This window comes from Lagenorhynchus albirostris, chromosome 15, assembly GCF_949774975.1.
Source record: "Lagenorhynchus albirostris chromosome 15, mLagAlb1.1, whole genome shotgun sequence".
Lineage (NCBI taxonomy): Eukaryota > Metazoa > Chordata > Mammalia > Artiodactyla > Delphinidae > Lagenorhynchus > Lagenorhynchus albirostris.
The window spans coordinates 60046667-60064754 of NC_083109.1; positions in this window are offsets into that span (position 1 = coordinate 60046667).

Below are 18088 nucleotides of genomic sequence, written 5' to 3' on the forward strand. Positions count from 1 at the left end.
TGCACAAGGTGACACACATCCAGGAAAGTAGTGAAGCAGCCACCCACCCAAACTGGAATCTGTCCAGCAAAAAGCCATCGAACTGAACTACTAAGCCAGCGTTTGTCAAACTTGCTAAAAATACAAAATCCAGGGTGGACCTACGGAGTCTAAATCTCCAGGAGAAGCTTCTGTTTCCAACTCCTCAGGGAGTTCTTACGACACGCCAAGTGTGGGAAATTCTCTTAACTAGCTGCCTGCATCTGAAGCATTGTTTGGGGTGGCTAACATGACCGGGAGAACTGTCCTCTAATCTTAGATAAGAGCCAGTAAATCATAGCGGTTAAGAATACAAGTGCCAAAAAAAAAAAAAGAATACAAGTGCCTAGGAGTTCTGGAGTCAGACTGCTACCACTTGCTTGTTGTATGATCTTGAAAATTACTTAGTTTCTCCATGCCTCAATTTCCCTATCTGTCAAACAAAAACAATGGTAGTATCTTGGTCATAGAGTTGCTGGGAGGCCTAAATGAGTTGGTGCATCAAAGTGCTTAAAACGAAAATGGTACAGATGAACTTACTTGCATAGCAGAAATAGAGTCACAGATGTAGAACACCGACTTATGTTTTCCCCCCAAGGGGGGGGGCGGGTGAGATGAATTGGGAGATTGGGATTGACATATATACACTACTATGTATAAAATAGACAACTAATGAGAGCCTACTGTATAGCACAGGGAACTCTATTCAATGCTCTGTGGTGACCTAAATGGGAAGGAAATCTAAAAAAGAGTGGATATATGTATAACTGATTCACTTTGCTGTACAGCAGAAACTAACACAACATTGTAAAGCAACTCTACTCCAATAAATTTAAAAAAATAATCAAGTGTACTGGAATGAAAAAGTGCTTAAAACAATAGTTCTAATAGCAAATGGTAAGTACTCAATGAATATTGGCCATTATTATTATCATCATTATTAATCACTGTATCTCTACTCACTGCCCATGGCCAGGTCCAGCAGGAAATTCTCAGGAAATGTTCAAGGAAGGAATGAGTAAGTGAGGATCAAAAGTCCTAATGTTGGCCTCTAGGCCCTGCGAGATCCAGCCTGCTTCTCACCCGCTAACTTTGCAGTCACTGTCTTCCTTAAACATGTTCCTTAAACATGAAAATCCATTCCCCTCTTTGCCTTTTTGGTTCCTTCTATTGACAGTGTATCTGCTCATTTGAATATCAAGGCCTCTGCTTAACTCATACGTCCACGGAGAGACCTTACCCTACACACTTGCACACGTTCTTCAGAGCTAAACTAGGTCTTCCTCATTCTTTCTGTAGCGCTCGGCTCATGATCATCGTAGCCCTTTGCACAGCTGGTTATCATATGTTTACAGATGTAACGACTGGTTTCCTGTTGTCTCTCCCAGTTCAAATGTAAGGTTTGTGAGGGCAGTTACTTTGACTGTCTTGCCCATCAAGCAGGGGGCTTAACGCATAGACACAGATGGCTGTTGCATGAGAAATAAATGGATGATGACTATCTTGGCAAGATAACCCTGTTTCGAACCTGGGCAGTGATGGTGAGTAACGTCAGAGCTGCATGGGTGCCACTTCCTGGTAGTTATGGCCGCAAGTACACTTTGTCCACCACTGGGACCAGCAAACTCTGAGCTTCATTGCCTGCCACATCCTCCCCTGATCACTGTGCAGCTCAGTGTTTCCACTCTCCCCAACCGTGCTCTTTCAGCCCATACACTCTTATTTTCAGCTGTCTGCCTGGAAGGTAAGAGGGGGAAGACAAGCACCATAAGAACGGCATATTCCTGAGCAGCAGGCTGACCTGTTCAGTCCACTTCTCAGCTGTGTGACCTTCGGCATGTCACTTAATCTTTCTGAGCTTCTGATTCTTCATCTAAAAGGAGTTTCCTGGCGGTCCAGTGGTTAGGACTCGGCAATTTCACCATGGATGTGGCCCGGGTTCAATCCCTGGTTGTGGAACTAAGATCCCGCAAGCCATTGCTGTGGCCAAATAAAATAAAATAATATAATATAAATAAATACATAGAGATAATCACAGCACCAACCTCATATGGTTTTTCGGGGTTTTCTTTAACATCTTTATTGGAGTATAATTGCTTTACAGTGTTGTGTTAGTTTCTGCTGTATAACAAAGTGAATCAGCTATACATATACATATATCCCCATATCTCCTCCCTCTTGCGTCTCCCTCCCACCCTCCCTATCCCACCCCTCTAGGTGGTCACAAAGCACCGAGCTGATCTCCCTGTGCTATGCGGCTGCTTCCCACTAGCCATCTATTTTACATTTGGTAGTATATATGTCTATGCCACTCTCTCACTTCGTCCCAGCTTACCTCATATGGGTTTTGTGAGGAGTAAATGATCCTCTAGGCAGTTTCTGGAGCATACTCAGTGCTTGATACATTTTTGCTGTCATTGATACTGTTAATATCGTTGTTGGAATACACTTCAACTCATTTTTTTCTAGTCAAAATTCTACTCTTTCAAGATTCTTTTAGGGAATTCCCTAGTGGTCCAGTGGTTAGGGCTCAGCACTCTCACTGCCAGGGCCCCGGGTTCGGTCCCTGGTCAGGGAACTAAGATCCTGCAAGCCGTATAGCGCAGCCAAAAAAAAAAAAAAAATTCTTTTAATCAACTATGCTTCAATAAAAAATTTAGGGACTTCCCTTGTGGTGCAGTGGTTAATAATCCGTCTGGCAATGCAGGGGACATGGGTTTGAGCCCTGGTCCGGGAAGATCCCACATGCCACGGAGCAACCAAGCCCGTGCGCCACAACTACTGAAGCCCACGTGCCTAGAGCCTGTGCTCTGCAACAAGAGAAGCCACCGCAATGAGAAGCCTGCGCACCGCAATGAAGAGTAGCCCCCGCTCGCCGCAACTAGAGAAAGCCCGCGCGCAGCAATGAAGACCCAACGCAGCCAAAGATAAATAAATAAAATAAATAAATTAATTTTTTTTAAAAAAGAGTCTATTCAGGTGTCACCTCTTACATCAGCCAGGTATCATTTCATTGCAAATAACAAAATCAGTTCAAATTGGTTTGATCAGAAAAAGGAATTCATTGGCATACATAAATGAAAACTCTGCTATGTGTGGCCAACACGGTGGAGTAGGAAGACCAAGCTCACCTCCTCCCACAGGTACACCAAAATTACAACTATTTACACAGCAACTACTGATGAGAATGACCGGAAGACTCAAAGAAAAAGATCCTCTACGACTAAAGATATAAAGACGGAACCATAACGAGATGGGTAGGAGGGGTGGAGATGTGCTATAGTCCAGACCTTCCACCCTCGAGTAGGCAAACCACAAGTGGGAGGATAATCACAATTGCAGAGATTCTCCCCAAGGAGCGAGGAGTCTTAGCTCCACATCAGGTTCCTCAGCCTGGGGGTCTTACACCGGGAACATCAGCCCCCAGGATGGCTGGATTTAAAGGCCAGTGGGGCTTGCATACAGGAGAGCTAAAAGGTTGTAGGAAACAGGAACTCCACTCAAAGAGTGCACACAAAATCTCATGTGCTTTGAGTCCCAACCCAGACTAATCTGAAAGGAGTCAGACCTACTTGCTGATCTTGGAGAGCCTCCCAGAGAGGCAGGAGGCAAATGGGACTCCCCCTGGGGACATAGACATGGGTGGCAGCCGTCTGGGGGGAGCTCGTTCTACCATAAGGACACTGGTGCTGGCTAGAGCCATTTTGGAATCCTCCCCCTATAGCCTATGGGGGCTTACCCACCCATCAGTGCTCCAGCATTAGTCCAAGGACACCGTGGACCCCACAGCCAGCCAACCCAGAACCCAGCCACTTCCACCAGCAGGCTGGCACCAGCCCCAGGACTCCCTGGGCTGAGCAGCTAGTCATGCCAGGGCTCAGCCCTGCCCACCAGCAGACTGGCAGCTTCCACACAAGGCATGGCCTGGCAGACACCTGGGCCAAGGGCCAGCCTTGCCTACCAGCATTCCCACAGTAACTGGCTCTGCCGCAACAGAAGGGCCCGTGCAGCCCACGTAGGGGGCACCCCTAGAGCATGACGCTCTGGTGACCAGAGGGCAGTGTGCTGCTGGGCAGCATACCAGCTAGTGACTATTATGCCCCCTTCCCCACCCTTTAAAAACTGCCCCTTTTCTTCCATCCTCCCCCTTGTAACAGCTAATCCAAATGTGCTGTAATTTAGAGACTTAGGTATATTACTAAGAACATCAGTTGCTGTTCTGGCCTGTATTACAGCCTCACTCCAGGAAGCAAGCAGAACCGTTTCTCCTAACGCTCAGGGGCCCTATAGGCAGATGAGCTTTTTTTTTTTTTAACATCTTTATTGGAGTATAATCGCTTTACAATGGTGTGTTAGTTTCTGCTTTATAACAAAGTGAATCAGTTATACATATACATATGTTCCCATATCTCTTCCCTCTTGCGTCTCCCTCCCTCCCACCCTCCCTATCCCACAGCCCCTATTCCACAGCCAGGACATGGAAACAACCTAAGTGTCCATCAACAGATGAATGGATAAAGAAGTTGTGGCACATATATACAATGGAATATTACTCAGCCATAAAAAGAAACGAAATTGAGTTATTTGTAGTGAGGTGGATAGACCTAGAGTCTGTCATACAGAGTGAAGTAAGTCAGAAAGAGAAAGACAGATACCGTATGCTAACACATATATATGGAATCTTAAAAAAAAAATGTCATGAAGAACCTAGGGGTAAGACGGGAATAAAGACACAGACCTACTAGAGCATGGACTTGAGGATGTGGGGAGGGGGAAGGGTAAGCTGGGACAGATGAGCTTTTATAAATCTTCTCTGTCCTCCTCACTGTCAGGCCGTGAGCTGTCCCTTCTCACTGCTCTGGCATCTGCCTCTAGCGGGTCCTCACGCTTTACGTTCTTCCCTCATTTCTCACCTGCCCAGGTTTCTAAAACCAGACAATAATGGTTGTTAGGATTCTGAGCCAGGTTCGTTTGTGGATTTCAGCCAGTAGGCTTGGCCTAAGACCCTGAGGCCTCATTTAGAGAAGAATGCCTGGGCTTTACTTTAATGAGCATGGTCATTCCTGGTTAGACTGCGTGATAGTTAATTTTATGTGACAACCTGGCTGCTTCCCCACCCCCACCTTGGACCCAGATATTTGTGCAAACATTATTCTGCATGTTTCTGGTTCTTCTTTTTTTTTTTGGCCACGCAGCGTGGCATGCAGGATCTTAATTCCCCGACCAGGGATTGAACCCTTGCCCCCTGCAGTGGAAGCGTGGAGTCTTAACCACTGGACCGCCACGGATGTCCCCAATGGAATTTATTCACATGAATATTTTTCCATGTTTATACATATATATGGACCTTATTACTCTTAACAGTTGCCTATTATTCTATTGTATGGATGGACCACACTTTATTTAACCATACTTCTTTTTTTTTTTAACCATACTTCTATATATGAATATTTAGGTTATCCCAGTTTGTCTCTTGAAAAACAAAACTGGAGTAAGTATCAACATACATGTATTTTGAGTCCTGAGTATCACAGGTACACTTGCGGATACACCCTAGTTTACTTAATTGGACACATGAGCCAATATGTGTCCTACATTTGGACACATTTTCCTACAATTGGACACATGAACCATTTCCAATTTTTTTAATATTTTCCATGCAGTGGTTTTACTGTTAACAACTATTTGTTTGAAACTTTTGGGCTATGTGGGGGTTATTTATTTAAGATAGAGACTCCAACATGGTATTAATGGATCAAAGGGTTGGGCATCTTCAAGGCTGTTGATGCATGTTGGCATGATTCTATCTTAGAGACTCCTTTTTCAGCAGGAATTCTCCTGGTGTCTGTGGTTGTTTTACACATAGAGAGTGACAGGGATCTGAATTGCCCATCATCAACTATTCCTCCTCAAGGCTACCTAAGGAACCAATCAATCTAGGCATGAAAAACTCAGTTAATACTGATAGACTAATTTTTTATTTAGTAGTTAGCATTTTGCTTATTTTCTTTAGTTTTATTTTCGAGGCATTGATGTATTTCTTTGTTTTTAAACAAAGTTGTTACACTGGACACTTTACACATAAGATTTCACACCTGAATTGGCCTTGAGCCCAGTAGGGCACACCTACTGGGTTTTCCTGATGAGTTCTCTTTCTTACTCTCCAAGACAATAGTCCCTATCTTCTCCTCTCATCTTCCCACTGCCATACCTATCACCTCCCTGCATCCGTACCACTTTCCCTCTATCACCTCCCTGCATCTGTACCACCTTCCCCCTTCCCTCCCTCCAATGATAATGATGGGACAGACATTGATACCCACAAAAGGAACCCCTTACCTTGTGCACTGCATCCTCTTCCCTCTTCCCTGTTCAGCAGGTAGTAGTTCTCCTTCTTGCTACTCTGTCTTTCACTTCAGCATGCAATGCTGGAGAGATTTTTGTTGTAGCAGAAGTTAAGCTACAAAAGTGCCTGGTCTTCCTCTCTGGAAAAGGAATAAAAAAACAATGCAAAGGGCAACATCTTGTCAGGTTTTCTAACCAAATCAGGACTCCTCTGAAACAATGTGGGCTGCAGCTGTCCCCTCCTGGAGAGTTTGCCTGTGGGACAAACCAGCTGCTGCCTGCATGGCAGGATGCCCCACACAAGCTGTGGATTTCTAACTGCCCGTGGTTACTCTATTCCCAGCCCACAGAGTTTCTGGTATGACATTCAGAATCCCTAGTTTTCATGAGATCCGCAGAGCAGATGAACTGGAAAAATGAAATCCTATTGTCTCACTCTTCACGCAGTACTGTTATAGGCTTTCCCAGTTAAATAAATATGCAGAATTCCAAGATAGGTTGATGGGCATTGAGAGTGTTTCTTCTTTGGGACATTCATTGATTTGTTCTGCAAATACCTATTGCATGTCTACTTTGTTCCAGGCATTGCTTTGGGGGACTTGGGATACATGAGTGAATAAAACAAATACATCTGTCCTCATGGAGTTTACATTCTGTCAGGGGAATTCAGACAATACATATAATAGATGGATGATATAGTGTGATTGAAGATGATATTGATGCTATGGAAAAAGACAAAGTAGAACAAGGCAACGGGGACTGAGCACACTACAGCTGGGGAGAAGGAGGGTTGCATTATTAAATAGGGCGGTCGGGGTGGCCCTCATTGAGAAGGTAGAATTTCAGCAAAGATCTGGAGGAGGTGAGAGAATTAGCCAAGTAGATATCTGTGGGGGAAGAGTGTCCCAATAGAGAGAAAAGCTAGAGCAAAGGCTCCAAGGAGGTGGAAAGGAATGCTTGGAACATGCAAGAGCAGCAAGGAGACCCATGTTCCAGGAGCAGATGAACAAGGGGAGAGTAGTAAGAGAAGCAGTCATAGAGGTGATAGGAGTACGTCACATGAAGTCCTTTTATGCCATCATAAGACTTTGGTTTTACTTTGAGTGAAACAGGGTGCCACTGCAAAATTTGGAGCGGAGGCATGACATGATACGACTTATATTTTTAAAGGCTCACTCTGTCTGCTGTGTTGAGAGTTGACTAGAGAAAAGGAAAGAAGCTGGGAAGCCTGTTAAGAGGCTATTGCTGGGATCCAGGCAAGAGTTAACAATGTCTCAGAACAGGATGCTAAAGGTGGAGGCAGAGTCAAGTGGTTGCGTCCTGAATGTATTCTGAGAACAAAGTCAACACGATTTTATGAGAGCTTGGATGCCAAGAGAAGACAAGGATGCTTCTGAGATTTTGTCCTGAGCCACTCGAAGGATGGAGTTGTCAGGACATGAGATGGAAACAATGGTGCAGTTTTTTTGGGGGGAAGATCAGGCGTTCAGTCTGGGGCATGTTGAGTTTGAGATGCCTGCTAGATACCCAAGTAGAGATGCTCATAGACAGTTGGATAAATGCATCTGGGATACAGGGGAAAGGTCTGGGTTGAAGTCAACAAAGCGCACAATTTTTTTTTTCTATTTCTATAAGTCAAAGTTTCTGTTATTCAAAAGCATATTAACCACCTTTTTTGGTTTGTTTGTTTTCCAAGTGTCTCTCATCAGTAATAATGTGCAGAACACCGAACACAAGACCTATAAAACCCTCAAATACCTTCTGATTCATTGGTGAAATAAAATCAAGTTACGGGGCTTCCCTGGTGGCGCAGTGGTTGAGAGTCCGCCTGCCCATGCAGGGGACACGGGTTCGTGCCCCGGTCCGGGAGGATCCCACATGCCGCGGAGCGGCTAGGCCCGTGAGCCATGGCTGCTGAGCCTGCGTGTCCGGAGCCTGTGCTCCGCAACGGGAGAGGCTGCAACAGTGAGAGGCCCGCGTACCGCAAAAAAAAAAAAATTTCTGAATCCCCAAATCTTCACTGTAAAAGGGGAATAACACCCATCTTGGAGGGATATCAAGGAAAATGCCACACTTGATACTTTATAATCATTGTTTTTGTGATTTACATCTTTCCCATAAGGTGAGTGTCCAATAAACCATCTTATTCCAGCTCCTCCTCTTCCCAGCACCCACAGAATGCCTAGCATATAGTAAGTGTTCAATAAATGCTTATGATTCATGACTCAGATGACCCCCACCCCGTCAGAGGAATCCTCAATTCTCTCTCCATTCTTCTGCTATATATTTGTTTATTTCCCTGCCACCATGTGGCCTGACATGACACATTTACCTGTTTACTCTCTGCCTCACCCATGACATGTAAGCTCCAAGAGGGTAAGAAATTGTATTTATTCAATCCCTATATCTCTAGTGCCTAGGACTGTGTCTGGTACATTGTTGGGGTTCAACAAAAGTTTATGGAATAAATTAGGAGATGAATGAATGATTTCAGCCAACAAACCAGCTCTACCATTTCCTAGACAAAGTGAAACTTCAAGGACCATCAACAAAATCACCTTGAAAAATCCTCTGCCCAGAAAAGGACAGACTGGACATTGTTTCCAGCAGTAAGGGTTTACAAATTAATTGATTTTTCTGACTCAGTGTGGGTTTCAACCATTTATCTGAAAGCGCTGTAATATATTCTTTGAATTACTCTAACAATAAGAGACACAAAAGCTGAAATAATGAGTTAAACACTTAGTTGAGCCATCTCTATTAGCCCCTCATGTTTATTGCCTGTCAGTATCACCTCTGCAGTGCCAGCTTCAATGCACATTTGGTTCTTCTGGGGACAGATGCGTTGAGTTTTCTCCCCATTTCCCTCCCAGCTCGTTTGAGAAAACTGCAGACCTGCCCTTTGGTGACATCACCTGCTCTCAGATCAAGAGCCTTTGGTGGAGGCCTGCCAGACCTTCTGAAGAAGGCTGCTGCCTTGTCCTAGCCCTGGTGTGCCACCCACTCCTGCAGCAGCAATATTTAATAACACAAAGAATACTAAGCCCAGCTGGTGAGTCACTGTTGTGAGTGACCCACCAAACTGAAATCTCCTTTAATAAAATGGCCTTGAAAGGCAGGAAGAAAAAAAACCACTCCTTTAAGTTCCGCTTTTAATGGGGATGCTATGCATTTCCAGGGACAATGCCTGTGCTTTCTTCTTCCTGGTTGATGTCATAAAATGCCTCCGAATCCGCGTTAGGTTCAGAGTTCTTTCTTAACCCAGTGTTCTGCAAACTTCAGGCATGTGCAAACTGTCTTCTGCCACTTTCTTTGCCCTGTCTGCATACCACCTGCATGACTATTTACTTCCTAGTTTTCTTTACTATAACTCACTTTGGTTACTTAAACATCTTCTTTCAAAAGACAAAAATTTCATCTCACTCCTCCTGATTCTGGTAAACCAGTATTTCCTACCAGAAATAGACAGTAAAATTAGAGGGGAAACCAAAATACTATCAATTCTTGTTAAACAGTTTCTGTGGTCTGCTGGGGACTCTGAGGCTGGGATTTGGGATGTCTCTGATAAAGAGGGAGAGTGGAAAGCATTAGGTGTTAAAGATACGGTGACTGCAGATGCAGATGGTCTCATGAAGTGAACTGAGGAGGGAATACAGATGAGGGGCGCCTTTGTGGTAATCCATTCTGAATCAAGATTGTGATGGTGGTTACACAAAACTATGCATGGAATAAAATTGCACAGAGCTGTGCACGCACACACACATATACATGTCAAAAAACTGGTGAAATCTGAATAGGGTCTATAGTGGGGTTAACAATATTGTACCAATGTCAATTTCCTGGCTTTGATATAGAACTTAAGGTGTCACCATTTGAGGGCTTCCCTGGTGGCACAGTGGTTAAGAATCCACCTGCCAACGCAGGGGACATGGGTTCGAGCTCTAGTCTGGGAAGATCCCGCATGCCACGGAGCAACTAAGCCCGTGTGCCACAACTACTGAGCCTGAGAGCCACAACTACTGAGCCCGTGTGCCACAAGTACTGAAGCCCACGCGCCTAGAGCCTGTGCTCTGCAACAAAAGAAGCCACCGCAATGAGAAGCCTGCGCACCGAAACGAAGAGCAGCCCCTGCTCGCTGCAACTAGAGAAAGCCCACGCGCAGCAACGAAGACCCAACGCAGCCATAAATAAATAAATAAATTTATCTTTAAAAAAAAAGATGCCACCATTTGAGGCAGCCAGGTGAAGAGTTTGTGGGATTCCATGTATGGTTTTTGCAGCAACTTCCTGTGACCCCACAATTTTTTTTAAGTTGCATATTTTAAAAAAGAGTACTAAAAAAAAAAAAAAGAGTACTGTCCCCCCATGTGGCTTGATTCTGTGTATCACCTAAAATCTACAAGTGTACTACCAGTGGTATATGTCCCCCTTTGGGCAAAAATTGCTTTATTATTCTTTGGAGGGAAAAATCTAAGAAGAAGATACATTTATCAGACTTTGAAACCCTCAAGTGTAGGATGCGGTACTGTAAGAAGCAAGACAGCGTTGTGGTTTAGAAGCTTTGGCTGGGGGCTCCCATCAGAACTAGGGTGAATTGCAGATTCACTCTACCAGTAGTGAGACCTCAGGCCACACTCTTAGCCTCTCAGAGCCTATGTTTCTTTGGTTGAAAATGAGAATAAGAACGTGGTACGTTTATCATACGTTTTCTAAGGGGATTGTATGAAATCATTCAGACAAAGCACTTAGGATACTGCATGGCACTTAATAAGGCTCAATAATTATTTGTCTTGTCCTAACTTATCGTCTTTCTCTTATTCTCCTCCCTCCCATCACCACCACCACCACCATCATCTTCACCACCACCATAATCATCACCATCATCATACTCATCTTGTACCAAGAGGAACTAGCATTTGGGAAATACTAACTTCATCTCATTTCACAATTAAGAAGGCTAAGAACCAGTGAGAGTAGTTGACTTGTTCTAAGTCATAGCGTGAAACTAATGTCATACCTGGAATTAGAACTCAGTTCTCTCTGATACTCTGTCTTAACAGCAACAAAATAATAATCAATCGTTGAGCCATGGAATTTTAACTGTCAGGGCCTCAGAGCTCATCTAGTCCAAATTCTTCCTGAGGAAACTGAGGCCCAAAGAGAATCGATTTCCCAAAGTCACAAAGTTAGCTGCTGTGGTTTTCTCACACCCACAAAATATACATCCAAATTACCCAGCAATCAAAGAAAAATCGTAGTTGATGCTGCCCCTAGTGGCCAAGCTCTGCAATACAAACCATCACAGCACAGATATTTTTAAAGGTAGATTTCTTAACAAAAATAATAAACCACAGACCACACAGCACATCCGGGGGAAAGTAAGGTTAATTCCTTAATATATTAGATTTAAATTTATGATTACTCTACCTTTGATATGGAACTTTAATCACTGGTGCCCAAATATTTCTTTTAGCTGATTTTATATCTTTTTTTCTAGGTTAGTACAATATTATTGCACATCCAGAGCTAATAATTTTCTATTAGATTTTAACACACAGTTAAATGTACTTAAATCAACTAAAAACTAGTGTGTTACTCCCAACAGAACTACTTTAAAATCACTTTCAATACATGTTATACATGTAATGCAGAATTGGGATGTATTTTATATACCTGCATGGCTTATGTGCCAACAAAAATGGTAGTAACACAGAACAACCGTTTTTTTAAAAAATATGTATCTCAATGGGGAATCTTTTGTTTTTTTCTTTAAAATCATCCTGCCTTTAACTTCCTAATCAATACTTATATGAATTTCAGCAAAAAAGTAATTGGCAAACAGGGTACTTAACACACTCCCCCTCCCCAACTCCGACGAGCAATTAATCCAGACATACAGATATGTGATCTACTTTTTGAGGACCACAGGAATAGAATGGGTCTGAGGAGTTGCTTTTCTGGAAAAAATCAGAAAGTCCTCATTACCTCTGGTTCATGTACTTGGCAAATAGCTTTAGAAATTAGCAAGCCCTGGGGACTTCCCTGGCGGTCCAGTGGTTAAGACTCCCTGCTCCCACCTCAGGGGGTGCGGTTCCATCCCTGGTCTGGGAACTAAGATCCCCCATGCTGTGGGTGGTGGGGAAAGGAAATGAGCACAACCCTAACTCTGGTTCTGTCCTCTCAAAAATAGAATTATGATGCTATTAGGTTAAAGGGGAAAAAAGAAGAGTTCATATTGATGTTGCCTTGAATATCTTCCACTAAGAATAGGAAGGCTAAAGGAAACCAATTGTTGTGCTGGATAAGCACTGTAAGTACTTTATCTTTTAAAATTCTAAGAGTATACGTGTGAAAGATGCCAATCTCATTTTTATTTTTATTTATTTATTTTTATATCTTTATTGGATATATAATTGTTTTACAATGTTGTGTTAGTTTCTGCTGTACAACAAAGTGAATCAGCTATATGTATGCATATATCCCAATACCTCCTCCCTCTTGTGTCTCCCTCCCACCCTCCCTATCCCACCCATCTAGGTGGTCACAAAGCACTGAGCTGATCTCCCTGTGCTATGCAGCAGCTTCCCACTAGACATCCCTTTTAAATTTGGTAGTGTATGTATATCAATGCTACTTTCTCACTTCATCCCAGCTTCCCCTGCCCACCCCCACCCGAGTCCTCAAGTCTGTTCTACATCTGCATCTTTATTCCTGCCCTGCCACTAGGTTCATCAGTACCATTTTTTTTAGATTCCATATATGTGCGTTAGCACACAGTATTTGTTTTTCTCTTTTTGACTTACTTCACTCTGTATGACAGACTCTAGGTCCATCCACCTTATAACAAATAATTTCATTCCTTTTTATGGCTAAGTAATATTCCATTGTATATATGTGCCACATCTTCTTTATCCATTTATCTGTCGATGGACATTTAGGTTGCTTCCATGTCCTGGCTATTATAAATAGTGCTGCAATGAACATTGTGGTATGTGCACTTTTTTTTAATTAATTAATTTATTTTTGGCTGCGTTTGGTCTTTGTTGCTGCATGCGGGCTTTCTGTAGTTGCGGTAAGCAGGGGCTACGTTTGGTCGCAGTGCGCAGGCTTCTCATCGTGGTGGCTTTTCTTGTTGCAGAGCACGAGCTCTACGCACGGAGTTTTCATTAGTTGTGACTCGTGAGCTTCAATAGTTGTCACTTGTGCGCTCTAGAGCACAGGCTCAGTAGTTGTGGCGCACGGGCTTAGTTGCTCCACAGCATGTGGGATCTTCCCAGACCAGGGATTGAACCCTGTTCCCTTGCATGGGCAGGTGGATTCTCAACCACTGCACCACCAGGGAAGCCCGGTACATGTATCTTTTTGAATTATGGTTTTCTCAGGATATATGCCAGTAGTGGGATTGCTGGGTCATACGGTAGTTCTATTTTTAGTTTTTTAAGGAACCTCCATACTGTTCTCCGTAGTGGCTGTATCAATTTACATTCCCACTAACAGAACAGAACGGTTCCCTTTCTCCACACCATCTCCAGCATTTACTGTTTGTAGATTTATTGATGACGGCCATTCTGACCAGTGTGAGGTAATACCTCATTGTGGTTTTGATTTGCATTTCTCTAATGATAGTGATGTTGAGCATCTTTTCATGTGTTTGTTGGCAATCTGTATGTCTTTTTTGGAGAAATGTCTATTTAGGTCTTCCACCCATTTTTGGATTGGGTTGTTTGTGTTTTTGATATTGAGCTGCATGAGCTGCTTGTATATTTTGGAGATTAATCTTTTGTCAGTTGCTTTGTTTGCAAAATTTTTCTCCCATTCTGAGGGTTATCTTTTCGTCTTGTTTATGGTTTCCTTTGCTGTGCAAAAGCTTTGAAGTTTCATTAGGTCCCATTTGTTTATTTTTGCTTTTATTTCCAATACTTTAAGAGGTAGGTCAAAAAGGATCTTGCTGTGATTTTTTTTTTTTTTTTTTTTTTTTGGGCAGCATTTGGTCTTCGTTGCTGCATGCGGGCTTTCTCTAGTTGTGGTGAGTGGGGCTACTCTTTGTTGCAGTGCACAGGCTTCTCATTGCAGTAGCTTCTCCTGTTGCAGAGCATGGGCTCTAGGTGCGCAGGCTTCAGTAGTTGTGGCACGCGGGCTCTAGAGCTCAGGCTCAGTACTTGTGGCGCACGGACTTAGTTGCTCCGCGGCATGTGAGATCTTCCTGGACCAGGGCTCAAACCTGTGTCCCCTGCGTCGGCAGGCGGATTCCTAACCCCTGTGCCACCAGGGAAGCCCTTGCTGTAATTTATGTCAGAGTGTTCTGCCTATGTTTTCCTCTAAGAGTTTTATAGTGTCTGGCCTCACATTTAGGTCTTTAATCCATTTTGAGTTTATTTTCCTGTACGGTGTTAGGAAGTGTTCTAATTTCATTCTTTTACATGTAGCTGTCCGGTTTTCCCAGCACCACTTATTAAAGAGGCTGTCTTTTCTCCATATATTCTTGCCTCCTTTGTAAAATATAAGGTGACCATATGTGCGTGGGTTTATCTCTGGGCTTTCTATCCTGTTCCATTGATCTATGTTTCTGTTTTTGTGCCAGTACCATACTGTCTTGATTACTGTAGCTTTGTAGTATAGTCTGAAGTCAGGGAGTCTGATTCCTCCAGCTCCGTTTTTTTCCCTCAGATTACTTTGGCTACTCGGGGTCTTTTGTGTCTCCATACAAATTTTAAGATTTTTTGTTCTAGTTCTGTAAAAAATGTCACTGGTAATTTCATAGGGATTGCATTGAATCAGTACATTGCTTTGGGTAGTATAATCATTTTCACAGTGTTGATTCCAAACAATCCAAACACATGATATATCCAAACACATGATATATCTCTCCATCTGTTTGTGTCATCTTTGATTTCTTTCATCAGTGTCTTATAGTTTTCTGAATACAGGTCTTTTGCCTTGTTGGGTAGGTGTATTCCTAGGTATTTTATTCTTTTTGCTGCAATGGTAAATGGGAGTGTTTCCTTAATTTCTATATACTTCCCTCTTAGAACTGCTTTTGCTGCATCCCATAGGTTTTGGATCATCGTGTTTTTGTTGTCCTTTGTCTCTAGGTATTCTTTGATTTCCTCTTGGATTTCTTCAGTGATCTCTTGGTTATTTAGCAACGTATTGTTTAGCCTCCATATGTTTGTGTTTTTTACGTTTTTTTCCCTTAATTTGTTTCTAATCTCATAGCATTGTGGTCGAAAAATATGCTTGATATGATTTAAATTTCTTAAATTTACTGAGGCTTGATTTGTGACCCAAGCTGTGATCTCTCCTGGAGAATGTTCCATGTGCACTCGAGAAGAAAGTGTAATCTGTTGTTTTTGGATGGAATGTCCTATAAATATCAATTATGTGCATCTGGTCTAATGTGTCATTTAAAGCTTCTGTTTCCTCATTTATTTTTTGTTTGGATGATCTGTCCATTGGTGTAAATTGGGTGCTAAAGTCCTACTATTATTGTGTTACTGTCGATTTCCCCTTTTATAGCTGTTAGCATTTGCCTTATGTATTGAGGTGCTCCTATGTTGGGTGCATATATATTTATAATTGCTATATCTTCTTGGATTGATCCCTTGATCATTAGGTAGTGTCCTTCCTTGTCTCTTGTAACATTCTTTATTTTAAAGTCTATTTTATCTGATATGAGGACTGCTACTCCAGCTTTCTTTTGATTTCCATTTGCATGGAATATCTTTTTCCATCCCCTCACTTTCAGTCTGTATGTGTCCCTAGGTCTGAAGTGGGTGTCTTGTAGACAGCATACAGATGGGTCTTGTTTTTGTATCCATTCAGCAAGCCTGTGTCTTTTGGTTGGAGCATGTAATCCATTCATGTTTAAGGTAATTATCTATATGTATGTTCCTATTACCAATTGTTATGGGTTTGTTTCTGTAGGTCTTTTCCTTCTCTTGTGTTCCTGCCTAGAGAAGTTCCTTTAGCATTTGTTGTAGAGCTGGTTTGGTGGTGCTGAATTTTCTTAACTTTTGTTTGTCTGTAAAGCTTTTGATCTCTCCATCAAATCTGAATGAGATCCTTGCTGGGTAATCTTGGTAGTAGGTTTTCCCTTTTCATCACTTTAAATATATCTTGCCACTCCCATTCTGGCCTGTACAGGTTCTGCCAAAAGATCAGCTGTTAACCTTATGGAGATTCCCTTGTATGTCATTTGTTGCTTTTCCCTTGCTGTTTTTTTTTTTTTTTTTTTTTTTTTTTTTTTTTTTTGCGGTACGCGGGCCTCTCACCGCTGTGGCCTCTCCCGTTGCAGAGCACAGGCTCTGGACGCGCAGGCTCAGCGGCCATGGCTCTCGGGCCCAGCCGCTCCACGGCATGTGGGATCTTCCCAGACTGGGGCACGAACCCGTGTCCCCTGCATCGGCAGACGGACTCTCAACCACTGCGCCACCAGGGAAGCCCTCCCTTGCTGCTTTTAATACTTTTTCTTTGTGTTTAATTTTTGTTCGTTTGATTAATATGTGTCCTGGCATGTTTCTCCTTGGGTTTATCCTGTATGGAACTCTCTGCACTTCCTGGACTTGATTGACTATTTCCTTTCGCATGTTGGGGAAGTTTTCGACTATAATCTCCTCAAATATTTTCTCAGACCCTTTCTTTCTTTCTTCTTCTTCTGGCATGCATATAATTAAAATGCTGGTGCACTAAATGTTGTCCCAGAGGTCTCTGGGTCTGTCCTCCTTTCTTTTCATTCTTGTTTCTGCTCTGCAGCAGTTATTTCCACCATTCTATCTTCCAGCTCACTTATCCGTTCTCCTGCCTCAGTTATTCTGCTATTGATTCCTTCTAGAGTATTTTCAGTTTCAGTTATTGTGTTGTTCATTACTGTTTGTTTGCTCTTTAGTTCTCCTAGTTCCTTGTTAAACGTTTCTTGTATTTTCTGTATTCTATTTCTGAGATTTCAGATCATCTTTACTATCATTACTCTGAATTCTTTATCAGGTAGTTTGCCTATTTCTTCTTCATTTATTTGGTCTTGTGGGTTTTTATCTTGCTCCTTCGCCTGCAAGATATTTCTCTGTCTTCTCATTTTGTCTAATTTACAGTATTTGAGGTCTCCTTTCCCCAGGCTGCAGAGTCATAGTTCCTCTTGCTTCTGTTCTCTGCCCCTGGTGGTGAGGTTGGTCCAGTGGCTTGCATAGGCTTCCTGATGGGAGGGACTTGTGCCTGCGTTCTGGTGGGTGGAGCTGAGTCTTTTCCCTCTGATGAGCAGGGCCATGTCAGGTGGTGTGTTTTGGGGTGTCTGTGAGCTTCGTATCTTTAGGTAGTCTGTGTGCTGATGGGTGGGTTTGTGTTCCTGTCTTGTCTGTTGGTTGGTGTGAGGTGTCCAGTGCTGGGAGCTGCTGGTAGTTGGGTGGAGCTGGGTCTTGGATTCAGATAGAGGCCTCTGTGAGAGCTCTTGGCAATTAGTCTTCCCTGGGGCCAGGAATGCTCTACTGGTCCAGCGTCCTGGACTTGGTGCTCCCACTCTGGAGCCTCAGGCCTGACTCCTGGTCGAGGAACCAAGACCCTGCAAGTGGCTTCTCCTGGCAATAAAGGGGATTAAAAAAAAAAGACTAACAAAACCCCAGACAAATGGTAAAAAGTAAAATCAAACAAACAAAAAGAGAAACAAGGAAACACACACACGTAAAAGAAACAAAAATAGAACCAAATAAATGAAAAAGCAAGAAAACAACCAGAC